At 43.5% G+C, this 22,903-nt stretch overlaps 1 protein-coding gene across 3 annotated transcripts in view; it reads right to left on the bottom strand.

Annotated features, from left to right (window-relative positions):
• Positions 1-22,903, bottom strand: part of LOC149227541 (L-idonate 5-dehydrogenase-like) — a 370,827-nt gene that overhangs the window by 19,826 nt on the left and 328,098 nt on the right. The window lies entirely within an intron of this gene.

Genomic DNA, 22,903 nt, shown 5'->3' on the forward strand with positions numbered 1-22,903 from the left:
TGGAGTTGATTGCGGTTTTGACTTCAGCTAGTACATATAATTTTCAAATGCAATGCAGTAACAACCAGGCTGAAAACCTTTTCTCAATGTATCACTCATGTAATATTAATGAAATTTCACCAAAAAGGATGACCTATCTACTAGTTAAAGCCTATCTAAACCATATTTCATGCAGTTGATAATCAACACCAATGCTGAGTTGTAACCGAAGAACAAGTCAACCATATTTTCCCATCACCATAACAACAGACCAAAATGGGTCAATGAGACTAGAAGGTCTGAGTCACATTGGCAATGTGGAAGTAACTAAACAAAACTCCTATCGAATGAAAGAAATACAAATAAAATAGAAATATAGAATACAGAGCAATGTTCCACCAAGTTGAAATAAACAGTTCTTGTTTATTATGGAATCAACGAAGTATTTTTGCAAGTGTAGAATAAAATATAGAGCAATAAATGATTAATATGAATGATGTTTACATTGAGAGTAACATTGACTAGTCACAAGGTGAACATGTATGTAAATTATTGATGTTTTTGTTGAATGGTATTGTCATTGATGTTAACTCCAGAGTTTGACTTTGACTAAACACCTGTGATTGATGTAAAACTGATAATGAATGCTCCTATATTTGTCTGAATTGCATCAAGTTGGAAGCTCCATTGAAAGGAAGGTTGGAAACCCTAGTTCTAGGTTTGGGTTCTTGGAACTAAGGCCATAAAACGCACTTGTTGAGGGTTTTTTAAGAAGCATGCCACTGAGTTTTCCCTAGAAATCCTCATCAATGGATTCTCCTTGTCGAGCCGATTCTGGTAGTATGTGGCACACCCCGAGAGGCCTCCCGGTTCAAGAAATATTTGCATTTGAAGACCCCAGTTCGCCGGCTAAAACCCCATGCATGGTGACATGGAACCCCATCATAGGCCAACACTTAATTCAAGGAAGAAGGGTTTTCTCATCCATATTTTGACTAGAGTACTACTTAAGATATCTTAGATATTATTTTGAGGATTATTGGACTTTATTAAATATCCACATTCTCATATAAAAAGGAAAGCGACCTTATCTTAGGGCTTCCTCATATTAGGGCTTCAAGTTTAAAATAAAATAAAATTCAAAAGTTACCTCTCTACATTTCCTCCAACGGCTTATTTTTTAAAGCCCCTCTACTCAAGACAAAACTATATAAAGGCTTCAAGTAGTCCTCACAAGACAAAAAAAAACTTTAACGAAAACCTTTATGAAATAGCTCTGAAATAAAACCTCGGTTCTGTGAAGACATCGAAATATCTATTGAAGGTTTGGGTTTTTTATTTTGGATTGGAGACTTGTTAGGCATAGCTTACTTACAGGTCTGTTCAGAAGCAACGAGTGTTCTTATGGGATATGATTGGTTATTTTAAAGTCCTGAAGCAACTTACTTATATCTCAGCCCTGTGAAAGTCATTGAATATCTAAGGAAAGGGTTTGGGTTCTTTTGTTCTTGTTTTGGTTTGGGGATACGCTGGACAAAATTCTTAGCAAATAGAAGACTCCTCCCAAGTCTAGCAAAGGAAGACTACATACTACATACCTACGTTAGGGCACAACACAGTCACATTTTCGTCCTTCCGCAATTCTGAGATCAGTGAAGGATATAAATCTTCTAAATTAGGGATACTTTGAGGCTAGAAGCATTCATTTGACCTTGAAAAGGTATATTGTGAGGGTAGATCCCTGAATAGACTTACCAAAGTATAGCGGGATGGTTATTATTTGTTGAAAAGACCACCTCTACCATTGTAGACTTGTTAGCTCTTGGTCTCTAGTATATGGGCTGCAGATTTCCATTTGAGAAATCTAGGGACAACTAGATTAGGTGATTTCTCTTACTTTGACAATTGCTTGTGATGTATTTTTAATTAAACTTGATTAGCTTCTTCTTTATCTTAACTATTATTAGTGTTCTCTATCATAAAACAACTACCAAACAATGAAGATCAATGCAACAAGGAGACACAAAATATAGGCTATTAGCCAGGGCCAAAACCTCTCCTCTTGAGAGGAAAACCCACAAGAACCCCTCTTCTTATATAACTTCAAATGAAAAATTCCAAGACCTAAGACCCTTGTCAAAAATCCCTCCAAGACCAAGTCAAACTTCTTCTTAATGAACTTTTCTTTCAGCTACTTTTGACCTGTCAGCTTCCAACAACTTCAACAATTGCCAGCAACTTCAACCCCTAGCAACTTGCCAGCAACTCGACTTACCCAACAACTTGAGAAACCCTAACACGAGAGAGAGAGAGGCCCAAAAAACTTTGATCTTGCTTTTCTTCCTCTTATCCTTGATTTTTGTCTTTTTCCAACTTATTTATTGAGGAGATCGAACTTGCTTCTTGCGTGTCCAAATGAGGCCAAGTTCCTTCTTATATATAGGCTTTCTAGGGGTACGAATTCCTTCCATGAGGCCGACTTGATCTTTCATGTAGGCCGAATTGTTTGACAAGGTCTTGGAGGGTCTTTATGACATGTTTGACATAAAAAAAAGATCTTTACATGTATGACAATGACTGTTTTGACTTCATAATGCTATGACAAACATAGAAGCACTCAATGGGTGTTTGACCTACAAATAAATTTACCTTGAGCATGAAACCCATGCATCAAGAATGAAAATAATAAATTTCTTTTTCTCTTTTCATCAAATACATAAAATCATGATTATAATAGACATTATGAAGACCAAACCTAGTTACATATTTCAACACTCCCTCTTAACTAGGGAGGTATTCATAATCCATACATTGTACTTGGACATTCTCATTCTGAAGAATTCTCATAAGAAGAGTTGGATTGGAAAGCCATCTCATAGGCTATTAATTCAAATTATCTCATTGCATCTCATCATACCAACCAACATTGTCACATAGCAAGGCCTTGACTAACAACTCTATCTCTCCACAAGATCATAGCACAATGCTAGAGAAACAATGATTAATAAATGCCATCATCATTGTCTCTTAAGGTACATACCCCACTCAAATGTTCACAAGGTATGTCATTTTAGGACAATTCTTGTCTTGGAATAACACATCCTCAAGGAATTTCCTCTTCGTCTACTCTTACCTATCCTCATAGAGTATCAGAAACTAGATGCACACCCAATCCTCCATTCTTTCTTCAGAGCATGAGGACAAGAATGATGTGTCCTTCTCTCCCTCATGGCGTTCACTAAGACTTATGGTTGTTAGTCGTGCTCTAGTGGATGACACATGAAGTAGAGAGCCATATCTGTCACTCCCTCTTAACCAGGGAGGATCTAACCATTCATATACAAGGAATATACCCAAGCCCCTCTTAACCAGGGACTTGCCCAAGCTCCCTCTTAACTAGGGACTTGTTTCCAATAGTAGCTGTCTTCTCTACGGTTGAGATCATGTTACTATCAACTGCTTGTAGGGCTCCTCTTTCTGCATCCTGTCATGAATTTCATCTTCTTCATCATGGAGCCTTCTTCCTCATCACTTTATCGTAGGGCATCAACCATCTTCTCCATCACTTTCCCTTCAATGAACCATAGTGTTGAACCAATAGTCATGTCATCCTTCTTTTCATCGGAAAGTGATCTTCTGGTCTGCATCTCGCTTTTCTTCATACAACTACCTCTTCCAAGTCATGTTTCTTTCAGGATCTTCCATCCATTCTCAAGAGTACTAGTTGTTGGTAACTTCTACAACTCTATTTCGGTAGCCCTATTTCAACCCAATCAAATGATTTCAAAAATCAAAATAAACATCAAATCAAAATTACCTTTTTATGATGGCCTTTCATCATGACATCAACTTCTTGCAACATCAACATCCTGCACATGTATGACTCCATCTCCAAGACATTCAATATCAAGGGTCTCCTTCTTTTTCAGACTTTATCAAGGTCTTCATGGAGATGTCATAGCTAATTCTTCTAGTTATCAGATGTTGATCACTTATCTTATCTTACGTGACTATAGTTGCATCTTTCATGAACTCTTCTTCCTTTCTTCACATATTGCTTTCCTCGGGATCTTCTTTACATGGTTCTTTCAACATAGGAACCATGATTGTCAACCACCTCATATTCCATATGAGGTCATATTATGTTGATTTCATCTTATCAATATGTAGAAGAGTTCAAGGCACATTGCCTACATGCCTTCATGCATCATTCTAATGGAAGAGATCCTTCTTCTTTGATCATGCCCATGAGATAGAGAAATTCAACCAAGCTATTTGCAACTATGTGATGAAATGACTTTATCAAATATAGACATACCTTTTCAATCTAGCAACTTCCTTTTCTTGTTTGAAGATGAAAGTACTTCAAACAACTTCAACATGCTGCACATCTTCGTCATCATACCTTACTAGTGGATCCCACACAAGGTGGATCATAGACTATCAGCGAGACACTTGCTTCTTCCAAGTAGAGGTGAACCTTCTTATAAAGATTCTAGTGGAGGATCTAGATGATCCCTATTCTGCAAATGCTCCTTTCTAATGATGATGATGTATGATGATTTCTTTATCTTCTATCATGCTAGATGACTTTCTTCAATCATATTTACTACTACTCTGGTTGTCCTTGTATGCTTCCAATGGAGTTGCCATGAGTTACTTTGTTTCTATCATGATGACTGCTACAACCATGTAGAATTTTACTTCAGCTATCCTTCCAAGCTTCTATGACAATGTCTGATCCAGGTGGATATTGGTGGCCACCTGCATATTCCACTTGGACACCCAACACTGTCGCTTTTCAGTTTTTTGGTTTCCTTAATTGTAGCACAGTTTACTATTTTTGGCAGTTTTTCGGGTCCTGAACTTTGGGAGCCGTTTTGAGGCCCTAAATGATGTTTTTAGGGAAAACGGAGAGATCGAAAACATCCCAAACTGGCTTGCCTATTTTTGGCCTTCTCTTCGAGATCTTCGAAACGGGGTATTATGATAGCCAAACGGAGATCGTATGCAAAAGTTACGACCTCGGGAAGTTGATGTACCAATTTACCCAAACGGGGCCCACAGTTTTAGCGCTTCATCTCCTAGGGTTAGGTTTTTGGATGTTTAGGGTTTTCCATTGTTTATCAATAATAAATAGGCCTTTGAGCCTCATTGTAACACAGTTTAGAGGCATGTAGCCGCCACCTCTCTCCTCAGAGATAAACTAACATTGCCCGAGCTACCTTATTTCCATTCTGTTTGTAAGTATAGTTCAGTATTTTTCCATTAATGGAATGAAGTGTTTTTTTGCCGCATCTCTATGTTTATGATTATATCTGTAAGTTGGTGCTTGCCTGTTTAAGTTCGGATCAGTGGTATCAGAGCAGTACGCTCTTTCTCTATTTTTCTTTGCATGTCCCCAACGAGGTTAGGGTATAAGGAATTAGGGCTCGATCTGGTTGAACCATTGCAGGATCAGCCTCGTAAAACCCGACGACCTCCCATGGCGGAAGAAAAGAAAGACGAGGGGGCAGGAGATCCTTTCAAAATGTTGCTCGAAGAAGCTCTCAAGCGACAGAGGGACGCGATGATGGATAACTTTGCCCAGATCCTTCGACGGCTACCCACAAGCAATGCATCTTCATCCAGCAACCACTCTGGAGGCGCCAATCCTTTTAAGGTACAAGTTAACTTCGATATTTCCATATTCGAAGGCCTTATAGATGCAGACATTGTAGATAATGGTTAAATCTACTAGAAGGATATTTTTCAGTTCATGACTTTTCCAATCGAAAAAAGATTACATTTGCACTTCTCAAAGCTGCCCCACACGTCGAGAACTGGTGGGAAACCTACTGTGAATAAAAGGACGAGAGTGAAACCTCGTTGTTTTCAGCTGCACCCACTTGGAATTCTTTCCGAGACAACATTAAGGAATAGTATTACCCTATCGAGAGCTATGAAGATAAATACATAAAGCGGACCACGCTACGGCAAGGAAGGGACCAAGATGTGCCGAAGTTCAAAAATACTTTCCATACCCTTCGCACAAAGCTGGGTATCAAGGATATTGAGCGGCATTTGGTGCTCAAGTACCGTGGCTGTCTACACAAGTACATCTAGGATGAGATGGAGTTCTTGGACATTTCCTCGCTCGGCACGACGTATCAGTACGCTGTAAAGATTGAGCAGAAGTTTAAACAAAAGAAGCGGGACTTTGGAGCTGCGAATCCAAAGAAAGGAAAAGGCGCCCCAAACCACAGAACAAGGGACCAAGCCAAGGCGGGGCTACCTAGGACAACCCGCCGAAGCCGCAAGCAAAGAACAACACCACAAAGAGAAGGACACGGGAAAATGGTGTGAGTTCCATAAGAGCTCCACTCACAATACAAGTGAGTGTCAGGCCAAGCAGTCACTGGTGGTCGAGCTGAAGGCTTCCAAATCAGACGCAGGTTCCGACTCTGAATCAGAACCCAATAAGGGGACTGACAAAGGGAAGCAGATCATTGATGCGGAGCCCAGTGCCACCGTGGCCACCACAAAGATCCAAAAAATTGAGCCTAAAGATCCAGAGGAGGGGGAACGCCTCTTCCACTCATAGATGTGGGTGAAGGGTTCTCCACTGCAGTTCATTGTCGATAGTGGGAGCCAAAAGAACCTCATTTTAGCAGAAGTCGTGAAGCGACTGGGCCTAAAGACTATAGCACATCCACAGTCGTACACCATTGGGTGGCTTCACCAAGGACAAGATCTTCGCGTTAGCCAACAGCCGCCTTCCCTGTAGCATCAAACCTTTCATGGATGAGGTATTGTGTGACGTAGCTCCTCTTGAAGTTTCTAATGTATTGTTAGGACAACCATACTTGTGGAAGCGACATGCTGTATATGAGTCTAGACCTCGCTCTATGATTATTACTTTGGCTAATAAGTTTTACAGGATACCAGAGGTAGCCCCGCCTACCGCCATCTCTTTGATCACTGCAAAGCAATGCAGTAAAATCATTTCCCAAACCAGGAAATTCGTTTTCCTTAGGATTCGCCCCCAAGGCAGGAAGAAGGTTGTGGCCACGGCTTCCAGGAAGGGCTCATCTGCACAACAGCAACAGATGGACAAGGTCGTGGAGGAGTACAGGGACATTTTCGCCTCACCCATAGGGGTACCTCTGCACTGTCAAGTCAAGCACTCCATCGATCTCACCCTGGGCGAGCTGCTGCCCAATGGATAGTTAAAATTGGCAACTAGGGCCAAACTCCATGTGGGTCATCTTATTTATGGAAGCCGATATTTTTATTGGATCCCTCACATCGAGAGGTGTAGGATTGATCTAAATATCATCCGATTCCGATAAGTATTTATGAAGTTATGAATTTATTTATGTTATGGACAAATTGTTAAGTCGGCCAGCAACTTATGTAGGCTCAGAAGCCCAACAGTGATGTCGATTCAACCTCTACATTTTAGTGTAAATAGAAGATGACTTCAAGTCATTTCTACACACACTTAGATCTCTTCCTCTCTCTACTTGTCTTTGGGTTTTAGTAGGAGGAGAGATCCTAAGGAAAAGCCGAACTGCCGGAAAAGCTGGAACTGCCGGAATTCCCAGAAAAGTCGGAAAAGCCGGAACTGTCGGAAAACCCAGAATTACTGGAAAAGCCGGAACTACCGGAAAAGCCAAAAAAGCCGAAAATGCCGGAAATATCGGAAAAGCCGGAAAAGTCGGAAAAGTCGGAATTGTCGGAAAAGCCGGAATTGCCGGAAAAGTCGGAACTGCCGGAAATGTCGGAACTGTCGGAATTGCCGGAAATTGCCGGAAAAGTCGGAACTGCCGGAAAAGCTAGAACTACCGGGAACTACCGAAACAGTTGGAGCATCTGTCTCTGAAGGAAGGCAGCATGATGTATGAGATCATGGGCAGCATAATAAGCAGCATGATGATATGAGCATGGGCAGCATAATGATGCATGATGATATGAGTATGGGCAGCATGATGTATGAGATCATGGGCAGCATAATAAGCAACATGATGATATGAGCATGGGCAGCATAATGATGCATGATGATATGAGCATGGGCAGCATAATGATGAATGAGATCATGAGCATAGGCAGCTCGATGATGAATAAGACCATGGAAGATGCAGCATGATGAGCAGCATGAAGATGAGAGCAACTTAGTCATCAAGCTTCAACACATGTGACAGTACAACAAGGTGTCACACAGTAATGTGCAACAAACAGACGAGATGCAGCACTATGATAGGTGAACAAGTCACCTTAGAGAATCAGTTGAAGCAATATGTCTTCAACTAATCTCATGTCGATATCAAAAGTCAAAGTGATTGACTTCTATTGTAAATGTACTATCTCTCTCACTTTCTCTGCTGAACTTTGAAGAACATAAAAGAAGAATTGATCAAGGGTTTCCCCACATTGTGGGGTTTGTCCCTAGCTAGCGCCACATCTTGTGTCCTCTTGTCTTGGCTTGTCTTCTGCGATTTATATTTATGTTCTATCTGCAATTTACTTTATGCTAATGTGATTGCTAATGTGAGAAAAAAATTGAAATAAATTGCTCTAGCATAGAACATACCTACATTTAACATGGTATCGGAGCTGAGGTGAAGACAATGCCCAAACACGAGTGAAAGAGCAATCACCAAAGACAGTTGGGAAAGGACAAAAGGATCAGTGGATTCCTCATCCCTCTTCAAATTCACCAAGGGTGAAATCGAAGCAGAGAATATTATCAGAATGGTGCAACGGAATATGGCCTACCTAAAGATCACTTCATTGGAAGACCCGATCTCAAGGTGGAAGGAAAGGCAGATAACTAGTTCGGCCATTATGCGAAGGAGTGTCCGAATGGCAGGGACACATCACTTGATGATGATAACAATCATTCCAGGGACATTTTCAATGATCAAAGGAATGACAGGTAATGCAGGTCATCAAGGAAATGGCCGACTCTTCATAAAAAGCAAGGAACCCCAGGTATGAAGTATAAAATGTTGTTTCTGATAAGATAAAGAAGCGTTATCTTGTATTGGCCCTCTCCTTCAGATTCTTTGGGAATCTGGCTTATAGATTGTAGTGCTTCAAGGCACTTCATCGGATAGATGGGTGCACTCTCTAATTTGGTAGAGATGGAAACAATCGTGGGATTATACTTGGAGCTGATGCCACCTATCCCGGAAAGGGTGTAGGGAATGTTAACTCTCAATTGAATAAGGGTAACTCGATTCATTTACAAAATCTCTTTTATGTACCTGATTGCAAGAAGAACCTGGTGTCCATCTCAGAAATGGAAGTAAAGGGTTTCAGGGTGGAATTCATCGATAGAAAGGGATGCCTGAATTCAAAAAGAGCATGAAAGTACATGTCTGAGATGTACCGTAGGAAAATATTACAAGGGGACCATTCCCCTCTTGTAGCAGGTCCACAGGTTTGGAACAACCCGAGGGGTTTGAGATTCATGATCGGGAATCTCATGTATACAGGTGGAAGAAAGCCCTCTATGGCTTGAAGTAAAACACCCCGGGTGTAGTATGAGAGGATTGATCGCTGTTTGATGAAGCTGAGATTCACTAGGAGTGAAATCGATCCAAACCATTACCTAAAGGTTGTGGATGATATATCTCTCATACTGACACCTCATAAGGACGACCTATTTTTGACAGGTGCAAACCCTCTCATTTGCAGAAGTAAGAGGGAGTTGGATTCCGAATGTGGAATGATAAACTGCAAGCATGTGACTACCTCGAGGATATTAACTTTCAAAAGTTATATGGTAGTGATGTCGGACCAGATTTGGGAAATGCCTCTGAGTTTTATAAACTCAATCATGTTGATGTTCTTGGTGAACTCCAGACATATTTTTGCGGTTAGCATGGTGAGCTCATATTTGGTTGAGCCTCACTGGATTGGTGCCAAGAATCCTCTGAGATATCTTCGGGGCACAATCTCTCATGGATTGAGATACACTGCTGGAAATATGAAAATTGCATGATTATTCGAAGGTTGACTGGGAAGGCAGTGTGGAAGATCACTAGAGAACTTCTCATTGTTGGTTCTCTTTGGATTCTGCTTCGATATCATGGATGAGCAGGAAGCAGAAATTGGTTGTTATAAGTACCGCCAAGACTGGATACATAACTACGAGTATGACCTCGTATGAAGTTGCCTGGTTATGGAAACTCTTTAGTGAGTACACATGATGAATACCACTGTGATTCTCTATGACAACCAGAGGTGGGATTCGATTATTGAGGAATCCCGTATTCAATGATTGCTCCAGCAGATAGACATCAGAGACTGCCTTACCTGGGATATGGTAAGTCGATGAGCAAGGAGGCTCCATCGCACTGAGATGATGTACAGGTTGCTACACTTTGTCAGAGCCCCGGGGAAAGATCAAATTTGTGATTTTCCTGAACGACTTGGAGTCGTCGAGAGACCCTTCTAAAAGGGTCTTGCATGTTGCATACATTGAGCTCTGGGAGCTCTGGAGGCTTGCAGTTCTTACTGGAGAAACATATGACCACAGGGTGACTCACCCTCCCCTGGTGGTGTGCATTGGGACAGGATGATTCACTCTCCTGTGGTCAAGATGATTCACTCTCCTGTGGATAGGATGATTCACTCTCCTGTGAACAAGATGATTCGCTCTCTTGTGGGACAAGATGATTCGCTCTCTTGTGGGATAGGATGATTCGCTCTCCTATGTAGCAGGATGATTAATTCTCTGTGAGGTTTGGATGATGTGTTCTCCATGACGATTGTGTAGCAGGATGATTAATTCTCCTGTGAAGTCTGGATGATGTGTTCTCCATGACGATTGTGAGGTCTGGATGATGTGTTCTCCATAACGATTGTGTAGCAGGATGATTAATTCTCCTGTGAGGTTTGGATGATGTGTTCTCCATGATGATTGTGTAGCAGGATGATTAGTTCTCCTATGAGGCCTGGATGATGTGTTCTCCATGACGATTGTGTAGCAGGATGATTAGTTCTCCTGTGAGGACAAGATTGATTAAGTTCTCCTGTCGAGGCATCCTACCCATGCAGTCTGGGACTCATGGGAAGTACCTCCCATCTGATCAATGAGCAAGGAAATGAGGATAGGGACCATAGTAGTATCGATGGACGCATCGCTGTATTTAATGTACTCCCTATGCTAGGATGACCTTCATTGATTTGGGACCAGCCATAGGAGTTGTACCCACTATGACACTGACTTCGGGTTGGTTGAGGACTGGTCTGGGACCAGTGGTACATACTCTGAGACTGACTTCGAGTCAGTAGAGTACTGGTCTAGGACCAGTGGTAGGAGTTGTACCCACTATGACACTGACTTTGGGTCAGTTGAGGACTGGTCTGGGACTAGTGGTACATACTCTGAGACTAACTTCGAGTCAGTAGAGTACTGGTCTGGGACCAGTGGTAGGAGTTGTAACTACTGTGACACTGACTTCGGGTCGGTTGAGGACTGGTCTGGGACTAGTGGTACACATTTTGAGACTAACTTCGGGTCGGTGGAGAATGGTATGACACATTCTCGATCAATTCTTCTTCTTCATGGTTCAGTAGACCTAAGTTCATAAGAGCAGAGCTAAGCAGAGCTGAGCTGAGCTGAGCTGAGCCAACAGAGCAGAGCAGAGCCAGCAGAGCCAGCAGGGCTGAGCAGAGCAGAGCAAAGCCAGCAGAGCTAGCAAAGCTTAGCAGAGCAATGCAGGGCACTGATGGCAGAGATAATACAGTCGAACATATGGATCAGCGGATGGAGTTCTCCCTAGTTGAGAGGGAGTGTTAAAATTGGAAACTAGGGCCAAACTCCATGTGGGTCATCTTATTTATGGTAGTTGATATTTGTATTGGATCCCTCTCATCGAGAAGTGTAGGATTGATCTAAAGATCATCCAATTCCGATAAGTATTTATGAAGTTATGAATTCATTTATGTTATGGACAAATTGTTAAGTCGACTAGCAACTTATGTAGGCTCAGAAGCCCAACAGTCATGTCTATTCAACCTCTATGTTTTAGTATAAATAGAAGAGGACTTTAAGTCATTTCTACACACACTTGGATCTCTTCCTCTCTCTACTTGTCTTTGGGTTTTAGTAGGAGGAGAGATCTTAAGGAAAAGCCGGAAAAGCCGGAACTGCCGAAAAGCCGAAAAAGCCGAAATTGCCGGAAACGCCGGAACTGCCGAAAAAGTCGGAAAAGCCGGAAGTGCTGGAAAAGCCAGAACTGCCGGAAAAGCCAAAAAAGCCGGAACTGCCAGAAAAGCCAAAACTGTCGGAAAAGCCAGAAAAGTCAGAAAAGCCAGAAAAGTCAGAAAAACCAGAAAAGCTGGAAAAACCGGAAATGCCGGAAAAGTCGGAAAAGCCAGAAATGCCGGAACTGCCGTAAAAGCCGTAAAAGCCAAACTGCCACAAAAGCTGGAACTACTGGGAATTGCCGAAACAGTTGGAGCATCTGTCCCCGAAGGAAGGCAACATGATGTATGCGATCATGGGCAACATAATAAGTAGCATGATGATATGAGCATGCGTAGCGTAATGATGCATGATGATATGAGTATGGGCAGCATGATGTATGAGATCATGGGCAGCATAATAAGCAGCATGATAATATGAGCATGGGAAACATAATGATGCATGATGATATGAGCATGGGCAGCATAATGATGAATGAGATCATAAGCATGGGCAGCTTGATGATGAATAAGACCATGGAAGATGCAGCATGATGAGCGGCATGAAGATGAGAGCAGCTCAGTCATCAAGGTTCAACACATGTGACAGTACAACAAGGTGTCACACAGTAATGTGCAGCAAATAGACGAGATGCAGCACTATAATAGGTGAACGAGTCACCTTAGAGAATTAGTTGAAGCAATATGTCTTCAACTGATCTCATGCCGATATCAAAAGTCAAAGTGATTGACTTCTATTGTAAATGTACTAACTCTCTCACTTTCTCTGCTGAACTTTGAAGAACATAAAATAAGAATTGATCAAGGGTTTCCCCACATTGTGGGGTTTGTCCTTGGCTAGCGCCACATCTTGTGTCCTCTTGTCTTGGATTGTCTTCTGCGATTTATATTTACATTCTATCTGCAGTTTACTTTATGTTGATGTGATTGCTAATGTGGAAAAGAAATTGAAATAAATTGCTCTAGCACAGAACATACCTACATTTAACATGGACCGATCTATCGACACTTTGTTCTCCAATCTATCAACACTTTGTTCTGGAGAACGATGAGATCAAGAGGCAGATTCAAGAACTACTACATGAAGGGCACATCAGGCCAAGCTCATCACCCTGTGGGAGCCCGATTGTATTGGTATGGAAAAAGGATGGGACTTGGAGACTCTGTATTGACTATCGGGCGCTGAACAAGATCACTATCCGGAATAGGTACCTAATCCTACTGATTGATGACCTTCTGGACTAGCTCAAGGGGGCCAAATATTTTAGCAAGATTGACTTTAAGTCAGGTTATCATCGGGTGCCTATCGAACCCTCTGATGTGTGGAACACTGCCTTTAAATCCAAGGAGGGCCTTTTCGAATGGTCGGTCATGCCGTTCGGATTGACGAACGACCCTGCAACCTTCATGAGACTCATGGACGACATCTTGCGGCCCTTTAGCAATGCATTCGTGGTGGTGTATCTAGATGACATCTTCATCTTCAGCCAGAGTTGGGAAGAACACCTCCACAATATTCGGCAGGTACTTCAAACCCTTTGACAACACAAGCTGTGTGCTAACTTGGAGAAATGCACCTTTGGCCTAACCCAGGTTCAATATCTGGGGTACATCATTGATGAAGAGGGTGTACATGTGGACCCATCCAAGATACAAGTCATTCAAGATTGGCCAGCCCCAACCACTCTAATAGGGCTTCGCAACTTTTTGGGTCTTGCCAATTTCTTTTGTAGGTCCGTGTTGGGGTTCTCTCATATCGCTTGGTGTTTAAGTCAAGTCACCAAGGGCAGAGCGAAAGCAAAGTTCTTTTGGTTGGAAACCCAACAGCGAGCGTTCTCCAAGTTGAAGAATCGCCTCTGTTCTGCACCAGTGCTCACATTACTAGACCTGCAACAACCATTTGAGATTGAGACAGATGCCTTCGACTATGCTATTGGGGCAGTTCTTACTCAACATGGGCATCCAGTGGCTTACCACAGTGAGACACTTTCAGACACAGTCCGAAAGTACCCCACTTACGACAAAGAAATGTATTCCATTGTGCAGGCCTGTTGTCAATGGAAGCATTACATTCTGGAGAAGGAAATAGTCATCCACACAGACCACCGACATCTACAGTTCGTACAGACACAAGGGAAGTTGCAGAACGATCGCCTTCAGAAATGGTCCACCTATCTACAACAACTCCATTTGAACATTAAGTATAAGAAGGGTAGCACCAGAGATGTCGTTGATTGCCTCAGTAGACACACCGATCATGGCGCTAATCACTGTGCTCGACTCCTATGGGCGTGAGACATCAGGGTCGCAGCATGTTTACAAGAGTGATCCAGTATTCGACAGCATATACCAGACACTCTTGGAAGGGAAGAAAGTTCCAAATTTTCACCTTTAGGACGCACTGTTATGCCAGGACACATGTGTTCCTTCAAGTGAGCGTGCCAAGATGATTTGGGAGGCGCACTACAGTCGGGTCGCTGGACATTTCAGAGTAGAGAAAACAGTGGCAGTATTGCAGAAGTATTTTTATTGGCCAAAACTTCGTCAGGATGTTGGGAAGTAAATTAGATCCTACACCGCCTGCGCCATTTCCAAACCAACCATTAAGAAGCAAGGCTTGTATACTCATCTACCTACTCCTAGCTCGCCTTGGGACTCTGTGTCGATGGATTATATGTTGAGACATCCTTCTACTAAGCACGGTAACGATTGCGTTTTCGTGGTCATCGACAGATTCTCTAAGATGGCCATCATGGCGGCCTGCAAGAAGAGTATCACAGCAGAGGCCACTACTAAGCTCTTCTTTGAGCGAGTGTGGGTACACTTTGGGATCCCACAATCCATTATCTCAGATCGGGACAGCAGATTCCTGAGTGCATTTTGGTCAAGTCTTTGGTCAATGCTGGATACAAAACTCACTAAGTCCATGGCTTTCCATCCCCAAACTGATGGCCAAACAGAGGTTGTCAATAGAATGATCGTACACATTCTGCGCATGTACAACTCGAAGCATCCATGCACATGGGATAAAAGTCTCCCCTATGTCCAACACAGCTACAACAGATCTCTCCACAACTCAACAGGCCACAACCCCTTTCAGGTAGCGCTGGGCTTTTAGCCACTATGCCCCATTGATGTGACCATACCATTTACAGCCACTAAGGTAGATTCAGCTCATGTGTAGGCCGAAGCTAAAAGGGCTAACAACTTCATTGAGCACATTCAACACATCTACCAACAGGTCCATGATATATTGGACAGATCCAATGCTAAGTACAAGCAGCACCATAAGCAACATTGAGTGTCGCACAAGTTCCAAGTGGGCGACAAACTTTGGCTTCATTTGCAGAAAGAGTGCCTTGCTGGGCCCCATCGCAAGCTTCGCCCAATCTTATATGGGCATACACCATCACCAATGCTGTCGGTGACAATGCCTTCGAGCTCATCATCCCACGTTCCTTGGTCTGCACCTAGTGTTCAATGTAGATCGCCTTCGGCCATACTTCCCACCATTGTTGGACACATCTGACATTGCAGAACAACTCACACCAACAGAGCTAAACCCAGATTGCATGGAACAGACCACCACTGATCGGATCATGGACACACAGATCAAGAGCACTTGCCAGTAGAAAATCCAACTATATCGGTTGTCAAAGCTGGTCAACTCCTTCACCAAGGCAAGTGGTTCACCAAGGACCAAGTTCAGTAGAAGTTTCCCCATCTCATGGAGGCACTCAACGCAATGGTGACCATTGCTTTCTAAGGGGGGAGGAATGATCCATGTGGATATTGGTGGCCACTTGCCTATTCCACTTGGACCCCCAACACTCTCTTTCAGTTTTTCGGTTTTCTTAATTGTAGCGCAATTTACTATTTTTGGTAGTTTTCAGGTCTTGAACTTTCAGAGCCATTTTGAGGCCTTAAACGATGTTTTTAGGGAAAACGGAGAGATCGAAAACGTCCCAAACCAACTTTTTTATTTGTTTGCGGCCTTCTTTACGAGATCTTCGAAACGGGGTATTATGATAGCTAAATGGAGATTGTATACCAAAGTTATGACCCTTGGAAGTTGATGTACCAATTTACCTAAACGAGGCCCACAATTTTGGTGCTTCATCTCCTAAGGTTAGGTTTTTGGATGTTTAGGGTTTCCATTGTTTCTCAATAATAAATAGGCCTTTGAGCCTCATTATAACACAGTTCAGAGGCATGTAGCCACCACATCTCTCCTCAGAGATAAGCTAACATCGCCCGAGCTATCTTATTTCCATTCTGTTTGTAAGCATAGTTCAGTATTTTTCCATTAATGAAATGAAGTGTTTTTCTGCCGCATCTCTGTGTTTATGATTATATTTGTAAGTTGTTGCGTTCTTGTTTAAGTTCGGATCAGTGGTATCAGAGCGGTCTGCTCTTTCTCTGTTTTTCTTTGCATGTCCCCAACGAGGTCAGGGTATAAGGAATTAGGGCTCGATCTGGTTGAACCATTGCAGGATCAACCTCGCAAAACCTGACGACCTCCCATGGCGGAAGAAAAGAAAGACGAGGGGGCAGGAGATCCTTTCAAAATGTTGCTCGAAGAAGCTCTCAAGTGACAGAGGGACGCAATGATGGATAACTTTGCCTAGATCCTTCGATGGCTACCCACAGGTGATGCATCTTCATCCAGCAGCCACTCTAGAGGCGCCACTCCTTTTAAGGTACAAGTTAACTTCGATATTCCCATATTCGAAGGCCTGATAAATGCAGACGTCGTAGATAAATGGTTAAATCTATTGGAAGGATATTTTTCAGTTCATGACTTTTCCAATCAGGAAAAGATTACGTTTGCACTTCTCAAAGCTGCCCCACACGTCAAGGACTGGTGGGAAACCTACTGTGAACAAAAGGACGAGAGTGAAACCTCGCTGTTTTCAGCTGCACCCACTTGAAATTCTTTCCGAGACGCCATCAAGGAAATGTATTACCCTATCGGGAGTTATGAAGATAAATACATAAAGTGGACCACGCTACGACAGGGAAGGGACCAAGATGTGCCGAAGTTCACAAATACTTTCCATCCCCTTCGCACAAAGCTGGATATCAAGGATACTGAGCGACATTTGGTGCTCAAGTACTGTTGCTGTCTACACAAGTACATCTAGGACGAGATGGAGTTCCTGGACATTTCCTCGCTCGACACGGCGTATTGGTACGCTGTAAAGATTGAGCAAAAGTTTAAATAGAAGAAGCGAGACTTTGGAGTTGCGAATCCAAAGTAAGGAAAAGGCGCCCCCAAACCACAGAACAAAGATCCAAGCCAAAGCAGGGCTACCCAGGACAACTCGCTGAAGCCACAAGCAAAGAACAACACCACAAAGATGAAGAAGGACAGGGGAAAATGGTGTGAGTTCCATAAGAGCTCCACTCAGAATACAAGTGAGTGCTGGGCCAAACAGCGACTGGTGGTCGAGCTGAAGGCTTCTGAATCAGACGCAGGTTCCAACTCTAAATCAAAACCTGATAAGGGGGCTGGCAAAGGGAAGCAGATCATTGATGCGGAGCCCAGTGCCACCATGGCCACCACAAAGATCCAGAAAAATGGGCTTGAAGATCCAGAGGAGGGGGAACGCCTCTTCCACTCACAGATGTGGGTGAAGGGTTCTCCACTGCAGTTCATTGTCGAAAGCGGAAGCCAAAAGAATCTCATCTCAGGAGAAGTCGTGAAGCAGCTGGGCTTGAAGACTATAGCACATCCACAGCCATACACCATTTGGTGGCTTCACCAAGGACGAGATCTTCGCGTCAGCCAGCAGTGCCGCCTTCCCTATAGCATCAAGCCCTTCACGAATGAGGTATTGTGTCACGTTGCTCCTATTGAAGTTTCTGATGTATTGTTAGGACAACCATACTTGTGGAAGTGACATGCTGTATATGAGTCTAGACCTCGCTCTTTGTTTATTACTTTGGTTAATAAGTTTTATAGGATACCGGAGGTAGCCCCGCCTACCGCCATCTCTCTGATCACTGTAAAGCAATGCAGTAAGATCATTTCCCAAACTAGGAAATTCGTTTTCCTTAAGATTCGCCCCCAAGGCAAGAAGAAGGTTGTGGCCACGGCTTCCAGGAAGGGCTCCTCTGCATAGCAGCAACAGATGGACAAGGCTGTGGAGGAGTACATGGACATTTTCTCCTCAGCCACAGGGGTACCTCTGCACTGTCAAGTCAAGCACTCTATCGATCTGACCCTAGGTGCGCAGCTGCAAAACGGATAGATCTATTGACGCTCTGTCCTGGAGAATGATGAGATCAAGAGGCAAATTCAGGAACTACTACAGATAGGGCACATCAAGCCAAGCTCATCACCCTGTGGGAGCCCGATTGTATTTGTACGGAAGAAGGATGGGACCTGGAGACTCTATATTGACTCTTGGGCGCTGAACAAGATCACCATTTGAAATATGTACCCAATCCCGTGGATTGGTGACCATCTGGACCAGCTCAAGGGGGCCAAATATTTCAGCAAGATTGACTTGAAGTTAGGTTATCACTAGGTGCTTATCGAACACTCCTATGTGTGGAAGACTGCCTTCAAATCCAAGGAGGGCCCTTTATAATGGTTGGTCATGCCGTTTGGATTGACGAACACCCCTGCAACCTTCATGAGACCGATGGAAGACATCTTGTGGCCCTTCACCAATGCATTCATGGTTGTGTATCTAGATGACATCTTGAGCTTCAGCCAGAGTTGGGAAGAACACCTCCACCATATTCAGCAGGTCCTTCAAACCCTTTGACGACACAACTTGTGTGGTAACTTGGAGAAATGCACCTTTGGCCTAACGCAGGTTCAATATCTGGGGTACATCATTGATGAGGAGGGTGTACATGTCGACCCATCCAAGATAAAGTCATTTAAGATTGGCTAACCCCAACCACTCTAACAGAGCTCCACAGCTTTTTGGGTCTTGCCAATTTCTACCGCAAGTTCGTGCTGGTTCTCTCATATCGCTTGGCCTTTAAGTCAAGTCACTAAGGGAGGAGCGAAAGCAAAGTTCTTTTGGTTGGAAACGCAGCAGCGAGCGTTCTCCGAGTTGAAGAATCGCCTTTGCTCTGCATCAGTGCTCACATTTACCAGACCTTGAACAACCATTTGAGATTGAGACAGATGCCTCCGACTATGCTATTGGGGTAATTCTTATTCAACATGGGCATCTAGTGGCTTACCACAGTGAGACACTTTCAGACACAGTCCGAAAGTACCCCACTTACGACAAAGAAATGTATTCCATTGTGCAGGCTTGTCGTTAATGGAAGCATTACATTCTGGGGAAGAAAATGGTCATCCACACAGACCACCGACATCTACGGTTCGTACAGACACAAGAGAAGTTGCAGAACGATCGCCATCAGAAATGGTCCACCTATCTGCAACAGTTCCATTTGAATTAAGTATAAGAAGGGAAGCACCAATAATGTTGTTGATTGCCTTTGCAAACCATTGGTCATGGCGTTGATCATTGTGCTAGACTCCTATGGACACGAGACATCGGGGTGGCCACATGTTTACAAGAGCGATCCAAAATTCGGTAGCATATACCAGACACTCTTGGAAGGGAAGAAAGTTCCAAATTTTCACCTCCAGGATGCACTGTTATGCCATTTGGGACACATGTGTTCCTTCAAGTGAGCGTGCCAAGATGATTTGGGAGGCATACTATAGTCGGGTTGCTAGACGTTTCGGAGTAGAGAAAACAATGGCAGTATTGCAGAAGTATTTTTATTGGCCAAAACTTCGTTAGGATGTTGGGAAGTACATTAGACCCTACTCCGCCAACGCCATTTCCAAATCGACCATCAAGAAGCAAGGCCTATATACTCCTCTACCTACTCCTAGCCGGACATGGGAATCTGTCTTCATGGATTATATGTCGGGACTTACTTCTACTAAGCACAGTAACGATTGCGTTTTTGTGGTCGTCGATAGATTCTCTAAGATGGCCATCATGGTGGCCTGCAAGAAGAGTATCTTAGCAAAGGCCACCACTAAGGGATACCACAATCCATTATCTCAGATTGGGACAGTAGATTCTTGAGTGCATTTTGGTCAAGTCTCAGGTCGATGTTGGATACAAAACTCACTAAGTCCACAAATTTCCATCCCCAAACTGATGGCCAAATAGAGGATGTTAACAAAATGATCGTACACATTTTGCGCATGTACAACTCGAAGCATCCACGCACATGGGATGAAAGTCTCTCCTATGTCCAACACAACTATAACAGAGCTCTCCATAGCTCAACAGGCCACAACACCTTTCAGGTAGGGCTGGGCTTTCATCGATTATGCCCCATTGATGTGGCCATACCATTTACAGCCACTCAGGTAGATTCGGCTCACGTGCAGTCTGAAGCTGAAAGGGCTAACAACTTCATTGAGCGCATTTAACACATCCACCAACAGGTCCATGATATATTGGACAGAGCCAATGCTAAGTACAAGCAATGCCATGATCAACATCGAGTGTCGCACAAGTTCCAAGTGGGTGACAAAGTTTGGCTTCATTTGCAGAAAGAGCGCCTTGCTGGGCCCCATCGCAAGCTTCGCCCGCTCCGATATGGGCCATACACCATCACCAAAGTCATTGGTGACAATGCCTTCATGCTCAGCATCCCACCGTTCCTTGGTTTGCACCCAGTGTTCAATGTAGATTGCCTTCGGCCATACTTCCCACCATTGTTGGACACATATGACATTGCAGAACAGCTCACACCAACAGAGCTAAACCCAGACTGCATGGAACAGGCCACCACTGATCGGATCATGGACACACAGATCAAGAGCACTCGCCAGCAGAAGATCCAACTATATCGGGTTGTCAAAGTTGGCCAACTCCTTCACTAAGGCAAGTGGCTCACCAAGGACCAAGTTCAGCAGAAGTTTCCCCATCTCATGGAGGCACTCAACGCAATGGGGACCATTGCTTCCTAAGGGGGGAGGAATGATCCAGGTGGATATTGGTGGCCACCTGCCTATTCCACTTGGACCCCCAACACTCTCTTTCAGTTTTTCGGTTTCCTTAATTGTAGCACAGTTTACTATTTTTGCAGTTTTTCGGGTCCTGAACTTCCAAAGCCGTTTTAAGGCCCTAAATGGCGTTTTTAGGGAAAATGGAGAGATTGAAAATGTTTGACACAAGCTTGCCTATTTTCTTTCAGCCTTCTCTTTGAGATCTTCGAAGCGGGGTATTATGATAGCGAAACGGATCTCGTTTGCCAAAGTTACGACCTCGGGAAGTTCATGTACCAATTTACCGAAATCGGGCCCACAGTTTTCGCGCTTCAGCTCCTAAGGTTAGGTTTTTGGATGTTTAGGGTTTTCCATTGTTTCTCAATAATAAATAGGCCTTTAAGCCTCATTGTAACACAATTCAGAGGCATGTAGATACCATATCTCTCCTCAAAGATAAGCTAACATCGCTCGACCTATCTTATTTCCATTATGTTTGTAAGCATAGTTCAGTATTTTTCCAATAATGAAATGAAGTGTTTTTCTACTACATCTTTGTGTTTATGATTATATCTGTAAGTTGTTGCGTTCTTATTTAAGTTTGGATTAGTGGTATCAGAGCGGTTTTCTCTTTCTCTGTTTTTCTTTGCATGTCCCCAACGAGGTCAGGGTATAAGGAATTAGGGCTCGATCTGGTTGAACCATTGCAGGATTAGCCTCGCAAAACCTGACGACCTCCCATGGCGGAAGAAAAGAAAGACGAGGGGGCAGGAGATCCTTTCAAAATGTTGCTCGAAGAAGCTCTTGAGCGACAGAGGGATGCGATGATGGATAACTTTGCCCAGATCCTTCGATGGCTACCCACAGGCGATGCATCTTCATCCAGCAGCCACTCTGGAGGCGCCATTCCTTTTAAGGTACAAGTTAACTTCGATATTCCCATATTCGAAGGCCTGATAGATGCAGATGTCGTAGATAAATGGTTAAATATATTGGAAGGATATTTTTCAGTTCATGACTTTTCCAATCGGGAAAAGATTACGTTTGCACTTCTCAAAGCCGCCCCACACGTCAAGGATTGGTGGGAAACCTATTGTGAACAAAAGGACGAGAGTGAACCCTTGCTGTTTTTAGCTGCACCCACTTGGAATTTTTTCTGAGACACCATCAAGGAACAGTATTACCCTGTCGGAAGCTATGAAGATAAATACATAAAGTGGACCACGCTACGGCAAGGAAGGGACCAAGATGTGCCCGAGTTCACAAATACTTTCCATACCCTTTGCACAAAGTTAGGTATCAAGGATACTGAGCGACATTTGGTGCTTAAGTACCGCGGCTGTCTACACAAGTACATCCAGGACGAGATGGAGTTCCTGGACATTTCCTTGCTCGGAACAACGTATCGGTACACTGTAAAGATTGAGTAGAAGTTTAAACAGAAGAAGCGGGACTTTGGAGCTGTGAATCCAAAGCAAGGAAAAGGCGCCCCCAAACCACAGAACAAGGGACCAAGCCAAGGCGGGGCTACCCAGGACAACTTGCCGAAGCCGCAAGCAAAGAACAACACCACAAAGACGAAGAAGGACACGGGAAAATGGTGTGAGTTCCATAAGAGCTCCACTCATAATACCAGTGAGTGCAGGGCCAAGCAGTTACTGGTGGCCGAGTTGAAGGTTTCTGAATCAGACGCAGGTTCCGACTCTGAATCAGAACCTGATAAGGGGACTAACAAAG

This window comes from Pinus tabuliformis, chromosome J, assembly GCF_031772625.1.
Source record: "Pinus tabuliformis cultivar Carrire ecotype Pingquan chromosome J, CPIR1, whole genome shotgun sequence".
NCBI lineage: Eukaryota > Viridiplantae > Streptophyta > Pinopsida > Pinales > Pinaceae > Pinus > Pinus tabuliformis.